The 19203-nt window shown below is 35.8% G+C and overlaps 1 protein-coding gene across 1 annotated transcript in view; it reads left to right on the top strand.

Annotated features, from left to right (window-relative positions):
* The first annotated feature begins 17731 nt into the window (after nt 1-17731).
* LOC140145652 (ras-related protein Rab-3-like) overlaps nt 17732-19203 on the top strand; it is a 43496-nt gene continuing 42024 nt past the window's right edge. Inside the window, exon 1 of the mRNA XM_072167348.1 lies at nt 17732-17887. The gene's annotated coding sequence lies outside the window, so the exon portion shown is untranslated. The remainder of the gene's footprint in view (nt 17888-19203) is intronic.

Below are 19203 nucleotides of genomic sequence, written 5' to 3'. Positions count from 1 at the left end.
TTTTAGGAACCCAATTAAAACTTAAAAAATATGTTTAAGGTTTGGAAATTTCCATTGTAAATGACACTTGATGTTAAAAATTTTCAAAACTGCAATTACAAACATAGCAAAACATGGTATAAAATTTAACTTATATCTGTTGACTTACTTTGGAATGGGATTTCACATGTATTCCAGCTTTCATGTCATAATTTTCTGAGGTTATGTAAAATACATTTTTTCTTAGATTTTAACCAAAATGTTATGGAAATGTCAATTTTTTTATTAGAAATCAAAAGGTTTAAGCCTTGAAACATTATTTTACTGGAATTTAAGTTGCTTCTCAAGTTCTATGCATGATTTCAGTAAACAGAAACATATTTAAGTGGTTTGAAATTTTGACCCTAAAAATCAAAAGTTACACACTTTACTGTGAAAATGACCATATTTATTTTTAGTAAACAAATTGCTGTTTATCATCACAACAATCAACAAGATATGCCTTGCATTTTGTCTATGGGTCAATATTCCATACCAGGCCAATGTAAGACTACAAAGTTGGTTGAACTGGGAACGTGACTGCTAACTTGTTCAAACTGTTATAAAAGCTGAGATGAAAAAGTATATCTGCATTGTAGTCACTTCAGTAACCCAAAGAAATTAACTTTAATATCACCAATGGCAATGCCCATTTTTGTTGGGGGGGGGGGGTATTTGTAATATATTTTAATAACAACTGTGGACAAATAACTGGACATAGAGCTGAGGCCATCCTGAGTTCACTGTTAGGTGCAAGAAAATGCTACATGTATTTTAACTCTCTGAAAACCTGAACCAGGACTGGAAAAATGATTATTTCCTGGCAAAAGAGATCAATTTCCCTTAACTTAGCCGGATTTCCCACCATTTCTCACTATTTCTTTATCCAAAAAAGGAAAATTTCCCTCCAAATTACCAAATTTCCCGGCAAGGAGATTGCCAAATTGCTAATTTTTTCCAGACCTGCTGACAACATTAATGAGTAGGGGGGTGTGTGTGCCAATCAGATATAAATCATAATCATGTTTGAAGCATTTTTGGCTTCATTGAGGTACAATGTATGGAAGATGGTACAAGTACAGTAATTCAGTTGATAGCGTAAGAGGACGCCTGTTCATTTCCAATAACTGTGTTTAGATGTCTAACATCAGGTGGCTGGCTGAAGGGTCATTTCCTCAATTGCTACTATCTATGGTCAAGCCTGTAAACTTTTAAGTAGTTCATTGCACGCATATTTACAAGCACGCACATGACTGCAAAGGCAAACACACATCAAAATCCAGATTGCTGGAATTATACTCAATCAATTCCACTCAATCTGCTGTTATACTGCACACCCAGGCAAGAGGTGCGGCTGCATCTCCCCCCCACATACACACACACAATATTTTTGTTGTTGCAAAAGTATACAAAAAGTCCCAAAATATCATAAATTGTGAGCAAAAAAATCATTTTTTTACACTTTTTTGGTCAAAAGAGGTCAAAACTTTGGGAAGAAAGTCTACTTTTCACAAAATTGCCCTCTTTGCGAAAAAGTCCACTTTTTCAAAGTCAGCACCCCCCCAAAAAAAATCCTGCACACACCCTGACTTGTGGAAATTTTGTCAGTCACCAAACTTTTGTTTCGAGTTGAGTTGAACCATCTGGCTCTCAAATCTTGAGTCGCGTCATCCGGGACTTGAATTTTGTGGTGAGTAGAGTCATTCGAGTCTCAAATCATAAAGTTCGAGTTATCTGGGATTTGAGATGAATTGAACTGCGAGTCCTAAAATGTCGAGTGCATCTCGACTCGAGTTGAGTCAAGCCATTTGGCACTCAAATCTTGAGTCATTGATTTGAGTCATGAGAGGCTTCAATCTTGTGGTACATAGTCATTTGAGTCAAGTCATAAAGTTTGAGTCATCTAGGATTAGAGATGAGTTGAGTTAGAGGGAGAGCCCAAGGCTGACACACACGGTGAATGATACACCCTACATACACATTACACACACACCCCAATCTGAACTAGCTTGTTCGTTAATTTAGCTTTACAGTTGATCAACTCAAGCTACAAACATGCATACGCAGACACACTCGAGAGTCACACACGCATCAAACCTGACGACTGCTAGAAAGTCCCCACATCAAGCGACCCGTCAACGCCAACCAGGAAATCTGGTAAAAATACATCATCTTAAGGGTCATTCAAAAATAACCGTTCCTTGCTAAATTTAAACTACCTGTTACTACAGCAATTAATTATATCATGACACTCTTGACTGATGAGTGACATTTTATGTCTGGTACAAATAGGCATTTAAATACAGCTTGTGAAGACAATCGCTATCTAAAAATAAATAAATGAACTATATATCTCACAAATAAAATTTCTCTCTCCACACTTGAATTTTGTTGATAAATCCCTTGCATACTAGCCTATGTTCCAACACACCTAGAAAAATCCCATCTTGTGCCCTAACACCTTGGGAACAAAATCAAAACCCGACCATCGGTCAACCCTGGTCCCGGGCAGTTCCGTCCGGTTGATATTGTTCTGAACAATGGAAACCACCCGGAACCGGTGGATGACCGCCGGTCGAGTTTTGATTTCATCCCTTGGCAAATACAGTACATGTATTTGGCACACAAAAAAAGTTTTACCCCCACCCAAAACAAAGTTGAGAACCTCCACTGAGTCCCCCAGACGAAAGGCCAAACATTTTTGTACATTTTTTGCACAGGCCTTTCGCACTAGGCGACTGATCACGTAAAAATAACTATATCGCACCAGCATCATGCTCCGCAGATTGTTTGGCGAATGAGGTGCTGAATGTGATGATGCAAATCAAATTCAATTAGCCGATTCAGAACCCAACCAGTGTTTACACTATAAACTTCGCCAAATCGGGCAGTGCTAAGGGTTGTTGCAAATAGGTTTTTTAACTTATTGTTACTCAATCTGGAATAATCGGAAACAATCAAATAGACAATTTTTCCTGTTTACAACAATGGCCAACTAAGTACTTGAACACCTGTTTTTTTTGGGTGGGTGGGTGTGGGGGTGTGTGTGCAAACAGTAGACATGACAAGTTTTAACGCTTTAAAAAGTATAAACATCACAAAATTATTAAATTAACCTGGTAGGATATACCTCTTCCAATAAAAATATGATTCATGTTATCTGTGGTTCAAACAGCTCAATAACAGTGCATGTTGCACGTATTGCATGTATTCAGGGTAAACTCAAATGCATAATGACAAGGAAACTTATCATTATTTTATCAATGCCCTTTTGGTTCAAGTTTAACATCACATACAAACCTTGCCCTGCAGTAAAACATAGAGTACATTTGTAACTCAAATGACAAGCTACAATGTATTATCATTTATCAATGCCCTTTTGTGCCCTTTTAAACATATCTTTGCCCTAGCTGCTAACTGTGTCAGGTGTCTTTGCTGAAGACTAGTCTTTGCACCAGCTGTCTTCATACCTGTGTAAGAGACTACCCATTTGGCTCTCTGCCACACTGTAGTCATGTGAACCTATAGGTATTTTGTTTACATGTAATTGAAAGGTGAATTTTTTGGCACACAATTACAAACCCGGATTACAATACACCGATCTTTGGGTATACCATGGTAGCTATGCCCATCCGCCAACAGGATATGACATTTATACATTTTGTAAGCAAAATACCAAATAAAGAAATACATAAAATATTCAGCACTATTTTTGTGGGAAATTTGTTGTATTCCAAGGAAATAAAAATGTTCAACTATGTTTGACATCCTGCTCATTGGCCACCTAGAAGTTTTGGCTGTGCACTCAAAGACAGCTATGGTGCACTTTTCCTATAGTATACGTTGTAATACACAGAACTATCATAGAATTTTCAGACTTCGGTGACGTCACATCATCAAATCAGGTTGGTCTCTGTCTCCAAGAAAACATCAGAGCAAACAACATCAGCTTACGATGAGGAAGTGCCTTGAAAATGCTCCCTCCACGGAAATAAACAAGTAGTGTTGAAGACTATTATTTTAAATAATTCTCATTATTAACTTTACTTGAGGCACTCCCAAATATTAATACCCATTTTGGTAAGAAATTCAAATTTTATTATTTTGCTTTCCATGAACTACATGTATCATCAGTATCAACAACTCAACAGGGACCCTGCGATTGTAAGAACTGGGGATATCAGCCAAGATTGGATTTCTTGATGCTCCCTAACCTAACCTCTTTAGTACACATCAGTTCCTGGAAGAAAGTTAACGATAGGAAATTTGATAATGCCGCACAGCACGTGAGACGTGATGTACATGTACTTGGCATGGAGTGAGAGTCTATGCTACATTGTACATGGCGTCTAGGATCTCAAGCACTAGGACACAGTTCCTTAACCCCAAAATACTTCTATACTCGATATAGCGAGGATGATCATGTGTTGGGTACAGAACAACTTGCAATCAAGATATGCTGTGCTTGTTGAATGAGGATTATTGGAGTATGGCTTTAGGATGAGATCATTATGTGGCTGATACTGTATGTAGGTGCAGGCTGTATAGACTTCATGTAGGAAGCCCGGTGGGTTCAGTTTATATTTAAAGGTAGGACGTATGACCGTTCCAGGATTTGAAAATGACCCCTATTTCACGGGGAATCAAGGACATTTGCAGCCATTTTACCCCCTATTTTGTGCGAAATCAAGGAAAATTTGCCCCCAAATACCTCCCCTATTTTTATCATTTTGAGGACGATTTTCATTTCACCCCTTATCACGAGGAATCAAGGACATTTTTCCGAAATAAATACCCCTATTTTTACCATTTCAAGGACACTTTTGAATTTGCCCCCTATTTCACGGGGAAATGAGGACAATAACGAAAACTGTAGCGGTAAAACACGGACGAAAGTCCTAGAAATACACCCTATTTTTCATTTCAAGGACATTTTTGCTCCAAAACACCCCTAATTTAAACAATCATGAACAATTTTGTCCTCGAAAATTCCCCGGACATTTCTTGAAAAGTACCCCTAATTGGAACCATCATGCGTACACATTGTCAATGAAGACTGAACCCACCGGGGTAGGAAGTTCACTGCCACAGGACTTCCCTGGGTAATAAGAGAGGAAAAAAGTTTTCAAATTGGAAGCATAGAATGACGCAAGTGTTTGTGTTCGTACAAATGTAATAAGCGGTAACTGTGAGTTGTTCCAAGACATCTGTATTATAAGCCAAGGATGACCAACCCTTTTTACTAGAGGGTAGGCTTGGGTGATTGTTAATAAACAATCAATTACATTTGATTTTTAATCAATTATTTTCCATCTGTACGTCTAGGCATGTATCTTGGTCCCACTTTAGTGTGAGGATAATAAAATCATGCATCAAAACCAAAAAATCTTTGTCGAAAATGTGGAGCCAATTTTGACATCCTTTTTGAACTCTATTAAAAAACAAAACATTGCAGTTTGTGCCTCATAAACATTATAAAGACAGCTCAGCCATCCGCATTGGACAAATTGAAGATGATCAGCTGACCCCCCCCTCCCGAAAATTGGAAATTTGAAAGGAAATCTTTGCTATAAAATTTATCTAATGCATGCATCAAAATCAAGATTTGATAAAGCTACAGAAAAGCAATAATTTGACACCTAGGTCAGAGTAAAACATTGTTTTCATTTGCGACCTTGCCATGTCACAAGACAATAGCCTACCTGCAACCTTTCAAGATATTATAATAATATTAATATTTGATAATACCATTGTGCATTTTAAAGCAAAGGTCGTAGCTAAAAATGGAACACTAACTTTGCAAGGCACTCATTCCAAATTCCAAACTCTGTTATTATTTTATTTCAAGGAGAATGCTTCATTTCCAAACTGTTTTCACCTTTGTATAGTAAACACAAAGACACACCTCCAAATCACCTGTTTTGATTGGTTGAATCACAGGTCCCTGAAATCTACTTCAGTGCTAATTTAAGTTTACAAACAAAACTTCCCCTAGAAACAAACTTTCAAGGGATTTTTAAATACCGGTACTAATTTTTTACAGTTAAAAATAATGAATAGAAAGTCTTTCTGTGACTGTTCTAATATCCCAAGATGCAAATATTCAAGAACATTTTTAATGGGACTGGGGGATCCCCAAACCACAACACCAGACCTGCCCACAGCGTGGTCATGGTACATGTATTAAATCATTATTTGCCATTTATATTTAATTTTTCTATTTCCTCTTTTGGCGAGGGGACATATACCACAATATTATTGGCCTCACAAAATACAACTTGCTTACTAATACTATACATGACCAGGATTTCCTTTAAAAATGTAATGATATAAAATATTTTTGCAATATTTTTTTACGGATCTAGAAAAATCAGGGAAGATCGGAGGGTGCATGTCCTAGCTGTGTTTGCACTCAAATATTGAGACAAATTAAGCCGACACACAAGAGGAATGGCATGGGCTCTGTAAAGGAGACCACAAAGCTTGATATTTCAAGGGGTGTAATTTCTGCCGATGCACACGATTTTTCTTGGGAGGGGAGAAATTACTACAACTTTTATTTTGATATATCATTGGCCTTAATTCAAGAACCGCAAGCCCTGAGTAAGAAATTATGTGATTATTGGCTTCCTTGATCCATTTCCTATTCAATGTAAATAATAATAGAAGTCTTTAAAGTTAAATGGCTAAACACTGGAAAATTGTGGCTTCTACCATTCAACAAGCCTTTTTTACGGTAACATCTAAACTTTTCAAAATGCAATTGTTTTTGCAGGAAACTTAAAAATGAAAAATCTGTGCTCTACCAAAATAAAATACTTCAAACAACAGGAAGTCATAGCTATTCAAAACACAGGAAAGCAGCATCACATGCAGATTTTCATGATTAAAGATATTGGGGAAAACCAAAACAAGATGATCCGATGATCTGACAGCCAATCAGGCCACCGACTCGCTGTTATATTTAATCACGATACAAATGTACAAGACCTATTATTATGACTATCTTGTTTACCATCAAGATCAGTTAAACAAGGCATTCACTACCCACACAATGACTTTAAATTCAGATTTGAAATATTTTTAGCTCAGACTTAAGGGATGGGGTATTAGCGTTTGGAGTGGACAGTATTTATTGTGAGACAAAGCATATCAGACATATCAAATTGCATTCTGAATATGAAGAATGTCCTTCTGATATCAATTAATTTGTTTTTTTGAAATTCGCAATGTACATTGTAATACACATTTTATGGCAAATGATTTAATTGATATTTTTGATATTTAACAGCTCTTTCTTCCATGCTCGAAGTAAACTTTATAAATCTGATGATATGTACTTAAAGTGGGGAAAAATCCATATCTTCAATATGAAAGGCCAACATTTTCAATTGATCGTCGGCTATTCCTCCCAGCTACATACACTTAAAAGAATATATCATTAGATTTATAAAATTTACTTCGAGGACTGTTATATCAAAAATGTGAAAAATATCAAATTTTAATAATTTGTCATAAAATTTGTATTATATTGTGAATTTCAAAAAATGAAAATTATTTGATATCAGAAAGACATTCTTCGTATTCAAAATGCAATTCGATATATCTGATGTGCTCCCATGTCCCACAAAAAATACTATCGAAACGCTCATTCCAGATCCCTTAAGGATTTTGCCAATAGTCGCCATCTTGTCTTCACTTCCATGTCACGTTCTGGACTTCTGGTAATGCTTTTCTTGTTATTTTGCGATAATAAAAGACTGAAAATGGCCTATATCTTCTCAGAACTGATATATCAACATCCCGTTATATTGGAGAATATCGGTCTGAGCAACCTCGGACTAGGATGTTTTTCTTGTAATGTTTATTTCAACGAACAGAACAAACAAGTTAAAATGATCATGACGTGCATTCAGAATTTATCTAAATTTAAATTCTATGAAATTGAATCAAATTTGTATCCTGTGAGACCTGTGAGTGAGTAATGAAATGGAATAACTACAAACACACCAGCCAGCCACGTATCACGCTAAATATTATGACATGTGCCCATCCAGTCACATGGTACCATTTGCCTGGATTTATGTAGACTATTTACAAGTCTGATACAAAACAGACAGAAAAATCCTGACAATTTACTTTAAATTTCAAATACTTGGCCCATCAAATTTTCTGAAATCGTCAAATGCCTGTAATAAACTGTTACATTTTGTATAAATTGGGAGAGCAGATGTGGTGTCAATTCTGGCAACCTAAAATATCCAAAATATTCTGGCACTCTACCATACCACATAGGTCCAAAATTCAAGCATTTTATAATCATAATATCAACATCACATGATCAATTCTGTAGTTTGTTTGTCATCAATTTGATCAGCTGATGTCTGTAGATGATGTGGATTAATATGAGTGGTACAAATTCCAAATTCCATTTCAGACAGGTGACACAGATAAATGAAAACAATCAATTGTATTTTTCATCTGATTATTTAGTTCTTACATGATAATATAAATGCAAAGAAAGAAAAGAAACATTTTTACAATGCAGTTCTGGTTGGAACCAAAGGTCTTGACAGATCAATTATAATTGGAAATTCAGTGGCTGTCTTTTGGAATTAGAGCTAAAAATAGCTCTTCTGGACTGTTTAGAGCATTTACAATAGAATGTAAGGAGATAATTGGTCAACTACTAAGGAGAGCTAAAAAATCACTCTCCTAGAACAGATTTAAGGAGAGCAGCAGAGAGTGATTGCTCTCACTCTTCTCAAAAGGCAGTCCCTGACTGAAATTATAATTATGTTAAAAATGTACCGGTATAATAAACTTGTTTTTCCTTTAACCTAAACACTGAACCCTGCTTTTTGATATCGGAACGTCGGAAGTCAAAGAAGATACGAAAAAGGAGAGAACAAGAATTATTTTTCACTTCGAACCTTTGACCCCCGCATGCCAACCACACGATCACGGACCGATAGCTACACGGGTTATCGCTGCCCGGCCAGCATTTCCATGAGCATTATAACACTTTGGGTGATTGCGTCATCGCAGACCCTGGGATTCATGCATGCACAGAATTTTTCATTGTGGTATTTTGTGGTGTTTTTGGGTGTTAGGGTTAAAAGACAATATCTTTAACTGCAAGCTTTATTTCACAAAGTTGTGTAGTTCTTCAATTTAAATGCAATAAACTTTGAAACAAAGTAACAAACAGTAGCCACATTCAGCCAGTTCACTGTGCTATGTGCATGGGCGATTAAGCCTCAAAATTTCACCAATTAGCCCCTGGGAAAAATATTGGTCAATGTTTGCAAGGGTCTTTTTTGTAGGATCAATATAGTCCTGTGATCAACTATTTTGGAGCCCTGCATTCAGCAACATGCTCATCTCAAAATTGTCCTATTCAGGGCCAATTCAAAACATTATTCAACAGCAAAACTGTGGCTGGAACAGTTCCAACATATTATGATTACTGTAGTCATTCAACAAAAACCAATGAATTGATTCTACCAATTTATAGGACCAAACTTGTAATTTGGTAGTGATGTCAGTCAGTCATGTCAGTGACAATGAATTGAAATTATGAGGCTGTGCAATGATAGTGGGCCTAAACCTCAAATTTAGTAGGCCTACTGATGTTGGTGCTTTTATGCTGCTGTACAAAGCTTGCAATGCAAGTACAATACAAACTGTTTTTGTATGTTTTGGGATATAAATAGGTTAGCGTGTGATGGATACTGCAGATTTACAAGCAAAATATGTACAGTGCAGTATGTACAATCACTTGCTTTTAACTTAAGAATCTTCAGAAATTCAGTTAATTTCAGAGTCAATTGAATCAATTCAATAAAAAGCAAAACTGCAGCTGGATCAATTCCAACAAAATTCACCTAGTTGAAAAAAATTTTAACTGTCAATTATTGTTCAACGTTGCATGACAGTCATTAAATCTGGAAAATACCCTTTTTATTGTATAAAAAAATCAATTTAAACACAGAGACTTTCCTGTTGACATGGCAACCTATTGAACCTTAATTTTGTAAAATGAAATTGACAAATATTTTAGTTCTGACATCACAGGAGAAATATCCGTTTTTCACGGAAGAGACCAATCAATATTTTGCAGTTTAAAAAAATAAGGACTAAGTTATCTAATTGGTTCAAATGGCTTTGTGATGAAAAGTCTTGTCTTTAGTCAGATTCAGAAAGTTCTAGATGGGGGGGGGGGGGCATGTAGAGGCCTATTGATTCGTAGGTTGAAGGGGTGAAATCTGGAATTTAGGAACTTCTCCTTTGGGGAGGCTTACAAGGAGTGATTTGCCAAACCAGAACTGTATCGAAAACAGTATCCAAATCTAGTAGTAGTACAGTTAATAAATTTTTGCATTTTTGGATCAGAAAATGGCAACTGTGAAACTGAGTACTGAAAGCAATCCAATTTTGACAAAATTTGACATAAAATTAATATTTCCGTATTTTTACGCAGCTGATTGCGAAGGTCGGGGGTCTGTGAATTAATACGCAGTCACTATGCACACACATAAGGCACCCCGGGAAAAGATTCACTTTTTCCAAATGTGCCCCCCCCAATTCATGAATTAAAATCCTGTGATACCACATCACATGACCATGTCCATGGAGTATGGACCTGAATCTGAAAATAGTACATGAGTACATATGCACTGCAGACATGACAAAAAACCTCTTTTGCTCTTAAATTTAATGTAGCATTTGCTTCCAATATGCATAAAGTTTATGATAAACAACATTACCATGTAGAAAATATCATAATGGTACTGAAAATATGGTTAAAAATCATTTATTTCGAATTTTTACAATTAAATTTCAGACGGTCCCTGACTGTACAGCATCAGCAACAACAATAGCAGATTGACGCTTCCACTCCAGATCAAAACAACGATGCACTAACCATTTACAAGTCAAAATTTACACGATTCTTGTCCCATAAATTTGCCCAATTGCATATAATCAGATAGAGGATATATTACTTTACCATTATATAAACTGACAGTGACGAAAATGTCTTAAAAGGATAAACTTACCCACATTTTGGAGTCCTTCCACGGACCTCTCGTCCCCTCTTTTACATTCCTTGCGCTGTTGTGATTGATTGAACTGGGTTGCCAGTCTATAATCAAAAACAGTCTGTATCTTAAAACCGATATGAAAATCCCTCAAATCTTGGCGCTGTCACTAGTGTCAGCAGCAAGCTTGCGCTTGGTCAGCTCATCGCAGGATAAAGTTAAACCCTATTCAAATGTTAACTCCGGAAAAATAATTCGCCACCGGTGTTTGGCTCTTGTAGCTTCTTGTGTTTGTTTGTTTGTTTGTAGGGCATGTTCCTATTTTAGTATGATTTTAAAATGACATCGTTATGAAAAAAAACTTTTGCCTATTTCCCCATTAAGGCCTACAATTTGAGCAATTTTGTAAATCTATTTGGCAAGAAAAACCTAGATGGAACTTTGGACTAATTATCTTGGTGTAGATTATTCATCCAGTAGTGGAGGGGTCATTCGGAGCTGCGAAATCCAAAAAAAGGGGGGTGGTCTTTCCAGGCCAGGGAGCATACCCGTGTCATTTGTGTTATAAGTGCCACACCCGGGCCCACCCATCGATATAGGCCTATCGCTGTACTCCCAAACCGTGGCACATCCACAATCCACATGTACCGCAACCAGGGAGAGACCCCCGGGTAATAATGACTCATGTTGAAGAGGTTTTGCCTGTGAACATCATGGAACTCGTATGCTCAGGAATGCGCAGTATTTTCCCCGGGGTATTTTCGCACGAATCATCCACCTTAAACATGTTAAAATCTCAGGATTTCTCTTCCTCAGCTAGTCAAAGCTGGATTCCAGCGCGGCAGCGGCCAGGAGGACTATCTCTTTTTCTCATGTGACATGAAGATGAGTCATGTCTTTAAACATGGATTTTATGACCGCAAGTGTTTTTATTAAAATGTGTGGTTTTTTGGTGTTTTTTTTTAATGCTGCTGTGCTATGATCGGTGTCAGTGTATGATCGGGTCAAACTTCAAAATATTATATGATAATAAAATGAATTTATGAAATGAATGGGAAACTTGCATGCGTTCAATTAGTATGCTGTTTATTTATTGACATTATAGCAGACCTATACATTTGCAGGTAAAATGATGCGATGATGAGTAACCCGATTCCGGCTTCATCGCTCCCATATATTTCACCCGTCAATATTTTGACATCTGAAAACTATGCTAAAGCAGGTATGATACGTTTGTAATTAGGCCCGTAATACTGAATAACTTAATTTCCCTCATGTGAGGGAATTGAATTGAATTGAATTGAATTAAGTCTCTAGTGTTTTTAAGAGTAAAAAGAACCTAGAGGTGAACTAAACAAAGGTTAACAATTTGACAGGTGCTAATTTTGTTTGTTTTATTTCTTCTTTTGTCTGGGTTACTCATTCAGTGGATGTTTTAAGGTATCCTCTGTTCTTCCATGTTAAAGTTATTGCATCAGTTAGCACCTATCAAATTCAGAGATAACCTTGTCACTGATAAATTTGATAACCAGGCAGGCTTAGTTCTCCAGACTGACTCAGTGCTCCATGGCGGAGCTTCCTCTGACGAAATAAACAAGATGTATAAAGAAAGACCGAGAGAAAGAGATTACTCTCATCAGCTCTCCAAGTTCTTCCAGCTGCCATAGTGCAAAGACTTCATCGAGATATACTCATGTTAAATACCTATATCTGAGGAACGGGCTTTTATCAAAAGGGTCCTTTATTTGGCCATGGCCCAGGAGAACTCCGAAGGAACCATAGGGCCTAAACCTTTTTGGCCGGTTCTCTAAAGATTGCGGAACCTGTAATGGTTTCTTGACTTTTCAGTAACATTTTGAAGTTTCAAGTCATTAGTGTGAGGGTTTTCCCAGGATCTAGGATCTAGAGAACACTTCAGACATGTCAGAGCCCTTCTCTTTTTTCTAATAGGGCCTAGTGCATAACTCTATTTGCTTGACTACACTCCCTTTTAAGGGGACTTTTGTTTTGTTTTGGTCGCGAAAAGGATGCTGCGAGGGCGCTAGTCTAAAAAAGATTTAAGATTCAGGCGCAACAAGCATGACAAGGGAGTGTTCATTAATACTTTGGTGGGGGGGGAAACGTTCCTCGGATGTCAAAAAATTTTTATCCCCTAAAAAGGGTGGATTTTTATTGGATCCCTCTTTTATTATGGTCTAAAAATTTTTTTGATCCCCCTTCATCCTAAAAAAGAAACCAAAAATATAAGGGATCTGGAATGAGCGTTTCAACAGTATTTTTTTGTGGGACATGAGAGCACATCAGATATATCGAATTGCATTCTGAATACGAAGAATGTCTTTCTGATATCAAATAATTGTCATTTTTTGAAATTTACGATATAATACAAATTTTGTGACAAATTATTAAAATTTGATATTTTTCACATTTTTGATATAAAAGTCCTTGAAGTAAATTTGATAAATCTAATGATATATTCTTAAAGTGTATGTAGCTGGAAGGAAAAGCCGACGATCAATTGAAAATTTTGACTTTTCATATTGAAGATATGGATTTTTTTTATCAAAAGACCTAATTTTTTTTGGTGTTTTGGGAAAAAAAATTCATATCTTCAATACGAAAGGTGAAAATTTTCAATTGATCGTCGGCTTTTCATTCCACTTACATACACTTTAAGTATAAATCATCAGATTTGTAAAGTTAACTTCGAGTAATATCAATTTTTAATGATTTGCCATAAAATGTGTATTACATTGTGAATTTCAAAAAATCAAAATTATTTGATACAGGCCTACATTCTTCATATTCGGAATGCAATACGATATGTGCTCTAATGTCCCAAAATAAATACTGTCCAAACGTTCATAGATTTCTTTTGACATTTGGGTTGGAGAAAATTTCTTGAAGTCCATTGAATCCAGCACCTTTTGCCGACAAAATAAGTTTATGGTACAAATGTGCGTGAAGCGTGCAAAAAAATTAGCCATATTGAAGCTAAACTGGTGATAGTACGGTACAAAACTGGAATTAATTTTGTCACTTTTTTTTATTTTAAAATGACCAAATATGGGGTTAATTTTTGTTAGAAACCCATATATAGGCATTATCCCCCCGGGATCTACCCTTATGGTCATTAACTCTTAGCTAAAAAGTTGGAGTTATTACTCATTGGAGTCATAGTGTTACACCCAAATTGTAAAGTGCGCACATTTTGTTGATTTGTAGCTTGAGATTACAAAATTGAATACTTAGCATTCACGCCTTCTCGTACATTTTACCCTCAAATTTTTTTGATCCCCCCTTTTTAGGACCCAAAATTTTTTTGATCCCCATATTTTCCAACCCCCACCAAAGTATTTATGAACACTCCATAAGCATAAAACATGCATAAAACTCTCAGATTTGTATTAACTTGTGTGCAACTGATAGGTTTTCACAAAAGCTTTCACACCTGATCTTTTCAGTATTTCGGTGTACTCCCTCTGTTTGTTAGGGGCTGTAATTACGAACGGCCCGCCAAAAATCGCTCCCCCCCTCGGCCCGCCAAAATCTTTGCCCGTCCGTCCCTTTATGGGGTTATGCCAAATGTAGTTGGGATTCCAATTTGCAAACCTTAAAAATGGTCTCATCGAATATTGGCAGTGGCACCTTATTTCACTAAACCGTCAGCTGGCGCTCTTCCACCCACTACCACGGTGACATCTACATCTGAGTGTGCATCTGGGTTGCACCACCACGGCAAATTTTTTCAAAATGGTGTTAACTGGAAAAGTCCACACCCATGCACGCATAAGTCCACACTCCACACCCACGCATAAGGCCGGGCTGCACTCGCGCGCGTCAGATCTTTGGGACTGTCGGGATTCTAGAATTTCAGAATTTCGACAATTTCCGGATTCTGATGCAGCAGGTTCTAGTCTATTCCCAATCAGGAAAGTGTCGTACGGTATGAACTTTCCGGTTTTTAAAGGAGTATTTTGTGATCCTAGCATCCCTCTTTTTATCATAGGACATTTTTCAGCAGATATGCCCCCACTCCACGACCACGAAACAAACTAGCTTATTCCCAAAATTTCAGTTGATTCCGATTTTGCGTTTGCGAGTTATACATGATTATATTATCATGTATTACACTACTCCATAGACATGTTGTAATTTCGTTCAATTCAAATTTTATGATACTTTTGCTAAACGATTTAATCTGCAAGATATTTTTTTGTACAGCTGATGATGGACTTGACTCTTGTACAAATAGAATCAGAATCAGAATTTATTGACATTCACCATTATAACAGGTATGGTCAAAATACAAGACAACACTAAATACTACAACTAATACAATTTTTAAAATTACTATTATAAACTTAGCACAATAATACTGTAACACTGAAAACTAATTAATCAATTTATTGATGATCGTAGCTCAAATGCAGATTTAACATAATTAGCAACTACATGAACTGTATCATGATCGTTAGCACTCATAATTAAATGAAATTTGTTTTTAACAAACATTGAATTGAAATCAAATATATCACTAAATTTATCAAACAAATTACCACGCAAGTTATTAAAAAGCGAACAACGCATAACAAAATGGAATTCATCTTCAACCGCGTGAAGCTCACAAAAGTACAAAGACGATTTTCAGGAGGAATTTTGGTGAGGAATAACGACCCTTTTCAATCATGAGTTGATGAGCGCTGATACGAAGTTTACAAAAAGCAGATCTTGCAGAGCGGTTCAAAAACATAACATAATTCTCTATTGAAAATGTATCTTTGAACTGACAGTGTGTTCGCAATTTAGGCGAGTGATTAGTAATTGAATTTAACCATAAGTTATCATACGTTGCTTTTAAACAAGAAACAATCATCGAATCAAAGTTATACATAAACATATTCCCAGAGGTTTCCAGTGATATGAAAATCTCAACTTTTTTTTAGAAAAGTGGGAGGGGGGGTATTTGACCGTGCATGTGAGTTGATATTTTATCACACTGCTACTTTATTGTTATCGCGTTTGTTTGCGTGTTTGTTTGTTTGTTTTTACTGAAAAACATTAGGCTAATCATTTATCGTGAAACCAAATGAGAACGCTTATGACTTTGACAAAAAGGAAACCAAAACGGCTAGTCTGTATTTTTACTTGTTCCAAGTTGGTGTACCTTGCTTTTTTTCTTTCTAGAAACTAAAACATATTAAAACCTGTAAACCAATCATGAAAAAAACTAGCGAAAAAAAATCAAAAGCATTCTAAATCACGGAGTCGTCATAATAAGCTATAGGCCTATTATTGGACGGTCCCCCATCGCCAAAGGCCCCAAAAGTCCCATTTTGACCCAAAAAGTTCCATTTATGAGCGTAGCGAACGAAAAATAGGGATTTTTATGTCTCTTTGGTCACAAAAGGTCCATATTTTGACAAAAAAGTCCACTTTTTCCAAAATCAGCCCCCAAATAAACCCTGGTTATGGGCCTGCGTCTATAATAAGCCTATGCTGGCCAAAAATGTGATAATTTTGGCCTTTTTTCTGGTACTTTTGGGAACGAAAAATTGCAACAAACCTTGGTTAATCTGACAATTTATGACGACTCCGTGATTTCGATTCAGAATCTTTGATTTTGAATTTTTCACTATTTTTTTCATGATTGGTTATGTAATAATATTTTTTTTAGTTTCCTCTTTGCAAAGTCATCCCAGCAAACACAAAACGTTTTCGACATCATTTGCAAAAGGTTTTAAAAGGTTGTTAGAAAACGTTTAAATGTCGGGTTATATAAAGGGTATATTAAGGGTATAAAACGTTTTCATAACATTAAAAAACATTTCTTGATAATCAACTGCTCAGCAAACACAAAATGTTTTATAGAAAACGTTTAAATGCCGGGTTATATAAAGGGTATAAAAACGTTTTTACAATGTTCCAAAAACATTTTTGAAAACTTGATACAAAACATTCTAAACAGAATGTTATTTTGGGGTTGACAAAATATTTTGCGAAAAATGTTTGCCCAAAATATTTGGAATAACGTTTTAAAAACGTTTTCATGACCTTTATATAACCCGACATGTTATTAAAACGTTTATACATTTTAAGAACATTTGGAAAAAATATTTGCAAAAATAGTTTACAATAACATTTTGAAAACATTTTAAAAATATTGTGGAAGTGTGTTTTCATACCAAACGTTTTAAAACGTTTTCATGACCTTTATATAACCCGACATTTTAATGTTATTAAAACGTTTTTACCGAAACCAAAAGCCAAAAGATAACTTATAAACGTTTTTGTGTTTGCTGGGATATGCGTTGTATTACTTAGAGTTAACGGTTTAAGTCAAATGGACCTCTTTTAATTTCAGACAGAATCTTAGCACATTAAAAGTATAATGATGGCAATATTTCTGAAGTCATATAGCTGATCATTTGTGTTAATAATATCCACATAAACTCACCTTATGCTTAGCTCTAGAAACACCACATCTTTCTCCAACAGTGGTGTAAAATCCATTATAATAACATGATAACCTGCATGTGAATCTCACAGGTCGACAGACTGCCATTTATACCGGATATTATTTAAAGAGATATTTGCATATTAATTTATGCTAATTAGCCGCCTTCGCTTGATTGGGGGTTCATTCAATAATTCATCAGCCATCTGCTGTTCGTCACAAACCGGAGAGAGAGAGAGTTATACTGTGTGAAGAGACATAGACGAAAGAGACATAAATTTTCAAGAGAGGAAAATTAATCGGAATAAAATATCATATTATACCGAGGAAACACTCGATATTTAGAAGGATTTAGGACGATAAATAAAAGGTAAGATGTGTTCTTTTTAAAAGTACATTCATTTTTAAAAATCATTTTTATATGAATTGTATTGACGATATTTTCAATAAGGTGGATTTCGGTGGAGATATATCACAAAACTCGATTGGCGTCATTTAATGTAAATGACCTATGCACATGATGTAGTTAAACGCCATTACGTAAGAAGATGCCGTATAGAGTCAAATAATATGTTATACTGTTGTGTTTTGTACACTATTATGAATTCAGTGAGTGGCCATTGTTTTAATGTGTATGATATAAAAACGTGTAATGGCGCATGGTGTCAAACATCATTTGTCACAATGTGTGCTAAAGACCTGTAATTATACTGTAATTATCTGTACCGATAGTCATGGTAGTGTTAATTTTCCATTATAATAAATAGATGGGATAAAAGACAATCATTAAACAAATAATCATGTACTTCATACGAAATTATAAACGTAACATCATTATGGAGAAATAATATCACCATTCTATTATTTATAATCCTACTATCTTCAGAAGATAGCAAAGTAGATCTGCTTATATATAATGGTACTATGAATGAAAACATTACTACCTAGTCATGTCAAATATTTTATCTACCGGTATCTACTGAAGACAACACAATTATAAAATGCGTAGAAGTTGACGGTACCTGCTGAATAATTAGGCCTATGTATATACAATAAAGTATGGACAGCCGCATAAGCCGTGTTTTAAAGACAGTACAGTGACTGCATGTAATTATACTATCTAGGCCTACTGAAGATAGCACATTGTTTGGACGTAATTCTACTATCTACTGAAGACAACACATTGTTTGCATTTAATTCTACTATCTACTGAAGACAGCATAGTGATAGTGATGGCATTTAATTCTACTATCTACTGAAGACAGCACAGGGATTGCATGTAATTCTACTATCTACTGAAGACAGCACAGTGATTGGACGTAATTCTACTATCTACTGAAGACAGCACAGTGATTGGACGTAATTCTACTATCTACTGAAGACAGCACAGTGATTGGACGTAATTCTACTATCTACTGAAGACAACACAGTGTTTGGACGTAATTCTACCATCTGCTGAAGACAACACCGTGTTTGGACGTAATTCTACTATCTACTGAAGACAACACAGTGTTTGGACGTAATTCTACTATCTACTGAAGACAACACAGTGTTTGGACGTAATTCTACTATCTACTGAAGACAACACAGTGTTTGGACATAATTCTACTACTAGCATCTAATGAAGACAGCACAGTGATAGTGATTGCATTTAATTCTACTATCTACTGAAGACAGCACACTGTT

The sequence above is a fragment of the Amphiura filiformis genome, chromosome 2, assembly GCF_039555335.1.
Source record: "Amphiura filiformis chromosome 2, Afil_fr2py, whole genome shotgun sequence".
Classification (NCBI taxonomy): domain Eukaryota; kingdom Metazoa; phylum Echinodermata; class Ophiuroidea; order Amphilepidida; family Amphiuridae; genus Amphiura; species Amphiura filiformis.
The sequence above is the reverse complement of the archived record's forward strand: the minus strand, read 5'-3'. Positions and strand labels throughout refer to the sequence as shown.